Here is a 3,572-nt window from a genome sequence, read left to right as displayed (position 1 = left end):
CATTTATCTTCCAAAATTCCTGTATTCTCATCTAAATTATATTGAAACTTATTATCCTGACCTTGCCCCTTGAATGGATTCCTTTGCAGGCTTCTATATTTTCACAGATGGGTGAAGCTCTGGCCTCCCCCAGAGGTAACTGCTTTGGTTATGAACTCTATTGGCTGCTTCCTCTCCTTGCTGTACTTTACACCTGGCATATCCTTCACCTTCTATGGAAGACTGATTGCATCAGGGGGTCCTGGCCCCAGTGGCAATGAACTAAAATTTATTGCCAGATCTTTGCTGAGAAAATGTGTCTTAAGATTATTCTCAGTCAATGATTGTCTTCTCAGTCATCTCCTTGGGGAGATGCAGGATTCCCATGATGGACAGCATTGACCTAAAGACTTCTCAGTCTTTGCCAAAGCATTTTTAGATTACAGGAAAGTCTAGGATGCTTCCCTTCCCTTTCTCACTGGGTCAGTGTCGGGCTTGCCTCGTAGTCTCAGGGCCATTCCAGCCTTTCTAAGCTCCCTTTCCATTTTTTTCACAGCAGTTTGCCATAATCAAATTCTAACACATTTAGTCCAATTTTAGCAAATGTGACTTCTGCTTCTCAGACTCCAATTTCCAACTTTTCTTTGGTAGTAGCACACCTGATAAAAACAAAGGCTCTAAAATGTGTTTGTGTATTTCTTCTCGCTCTTGCCCTCTATAATCTTCATGAAAAGAACATGCCCTGCTCCTGGTCCCAGAAGAATTAGACATGTGTATCAGGCAAAGTCACCTCATCTGAAGTCTTTCTGGATCCACTAACAGCCAGTTGACCCCCAGACATTGAGAGACTCCAGCCAAGATCAGTAGAGCCTGGCTTAACCCAGCTAAATGCCAAAGACTACTGAGCAAAATAAGAGCTTGACATAGAGCAAAGATTGATTGTTACTCAGCATTATCATGTCAATGGAAAAGTGACAGACCTCCCCAATAAACTATTTGTCCTCAAATATTTATCTGGAGGAAGCTAAACAAAGATAGCATGTAAGTACACCTAATATTATTTGTGAGACATGCACTCAATACTTCAGAGTTGAATAATTACCCTCATTTTCAAAGAACCAGGGACTAAAGAAGAGAACCTGAATTGTACCATAGATGAAGGGAAGGAGAGTAGAGAAAGACTCAAGGCCAAACTTCGTGGATTACCTGAGTCTTCTTGGATTTAGAAGGGAAGCATACAATATTCCTGAGTATAAGTACCTTGTCAGTGGATCTCTGCACTCTTTCCCAGGTTGAACCTTGAGGTCAGAGCAAGAGCAGATTTTTTTTTTTTCCCTCCTCATTTAAGGTACACAGGGAAACTCTGGATCTAGTAATACATCCCTAAAGAAATTGTTCATTTGAGTTAAACCAGTCAGCCATGTCAATCTGGACAGAGTTCTGTTGATTGGCATAAAGGAACATCTAGCTAAAATGATTCGTTTAACAAATCAACAAGAAAGGGGAGTCTTTCCAAAAAGATATTTCCTACAAGTGTAGGAATAAGTGAAGCGCAAGTAGAGCAACCCAACTGAGTCAGTCAATAGAACAACTAAATTAGTCCAGAGGAAATTGCTGTCTAGTCCTTTTTTGTTAAGTCACTAGAGTAATAGCTGTTTTAAGGATGTATATGTAGAGATAGAGCATTCATCATTGCACATCTTTAAATGAGGACAGATACCTGTGAATTGAACAATTCCAGTTCCCAGATCAGTGTGTGGGACTTCATATATTCTTGAAATCGTGAATAAATGTTTCAAAGATATTTCCTATTTCCAATAAAGTTTTCAGGAAAAAAAAAAACAACTTCCTCATTTAAAAAAATACTAACTTTGTTATCGTTAGAAGTGTTCTGTTTTTGTAATAACTCTGACTTGGCCACTTACAAGTTAAATGGTTTCATCTCTCTGACTCAATTTCCTCTTGCAAAAATTGGAGATAATAATGACACTAACTCACAGGGTTGTTACCAGATAAAAGGCAATTAAAATATGCCAAGTACTTCAAATAGTGCTTGGCATTTGTTAAGTGTTTTGTTAGTGTTATCTAGTGGAAATTGTAATGGTGGTAGTAGAAAGTCACATGAAAATCAATCTACATCATTCAGTGATTTATCATAAAACTCAATTAAAAGGTGGGAATTAGGGAACAATAGAAACAACTTCACTAAATCTTTCCCCTGTTTAAGTGAACAATAGGTCTCAATTATCAGTCTATGGCCCATGCTGTAAAATATTTTACTGCAATATAACCAAGTAAATAACCAAAACTATTAAAGGGTTTGTGTCTCTTGAAAAATAGGATTAATTGATTTTTATTTTTATTATTTTTAAAGTTCACAGGCTTTTATTTTTTTACATTCAGTATGCCATGAATTCCTAGGGAATAGCATCCAGCAGCTCAGGCTCCTTTCCATTTGTTCTCACAAGATGTACTCTGGTTGGAGCAGGCTGGCACTTCAGCTGAACCCAGGTAACTTTCTCTTTGACTTTCTTCTTCTTCTTTTTTTTTTTTTTTTTTTTTTTGTGGTGCTGGGGATTGAACCAGGGCCTTGTGCTTGTGAGGCAAGCACTCTACCAACTGAGCTATATTCCCAGCCCTGATTTTCTTCTTTTTCTGATCATTTTCCTTCACAGGTTTCAGGAAGCTGTCTTGGATCTTAGAGTACTTAATATGCTCAATACTCACAGTAATTCTTTTGGCAAGAATCTTGCCTTAACTTGCTTATTCACAACAATTCCAAAAGCATGCTGGGTAACATTGTAGACTCTCCAAGTTTTGCCATGATAACATTTGTGGGGCATTCCTTTTTGAACAGTACCCATTCCCTAATGTCTACAATATCATCCTTCTTGTAGATTCACATATATGTAGCCAAAGGAACAACTCCATGTTTTCTAAAAGGCCTAGAGAACATGTATTGGGTCCCTTTCCTCTTTCCCTTTATGTTTGTCATTTTGGAGAATTACTAGAAGATGGAGGTTCTGGCCAAAAGGAAGCAGGATTGTTTTAAATATTTGAGTTGCAATATACTGTTGCATCCTCTACTTTTTTATATATGTTTTTGGACAAAATCTTTTCCTAAATTCCTAGTACAGAGACACTCACTAAGGAGAGTTGATTGTCAGTCATTGGCACATCTGCCTTTTGCTCAGAAGCACCTAACTCTTTGTGCCTAAGTGGGTGGTTTCCTGTCTGTGTTTAGTTTGAACTTATTCCAGGGCTTGTGGTTTTGGCCAGGCTCATACTTTGCACTATCATCCTCCTGCATATTTAATGACGGTGTTGATTTTGCAATTGGGCATATGACTCCTGCATTTCTCAGAAGGACTTATAGGAATCTTTCATGTTCTGGTTTGCATGTTCTTTTCTCTTTTCACTCTCATATGCAGCAAGCTCCATCAAGTCTAATTTTCAAGCTTAAACATTTTCCTTCATTGCAAGATGAAAGACACATTTTGAGTACTGGAATAATAGAATTTTAGATGGGAAATTAAACTAAGCTAAAGTAACTAAGAAAAAGTGTGTAAAAAAAGTGTGTAAAAGAGGAAAAA

The 3,572-nt window shown here is 37.7% G+C and overlaps 1 pseudogene; it reads right to left on the bottom strand.

Moving 5' to 3' along the window:
• Positions 1-2,378: 2,378 nt before the first annotated feature.
• LOC124994252 (60S ribosomal protein L21-like) lies at positions 2,379-2,974 on the bottom strand (annotated as a pseudogene).
• Between the last annotated feature and the right edge of the window lie 598 nt (positions 2,975-3,572).

The sequence above is a fragment of the Sciurus carolinensis genome, chromosome 10, assembly GCF_902686445.1.
Source record: "Sciurus carolinensis chromosome 10, mSciCar1.2, whole genome shotgun sequence".
Lineage (NCBI taxonomy): Eukaryota > Metazoa > Chordata > Mammalia > Rodentia > Sciuridae > Sciurus > Sciurus carolinensis.
This window is presented reverse-complemented; position numbering and strand designations above follow the sequence as displayed.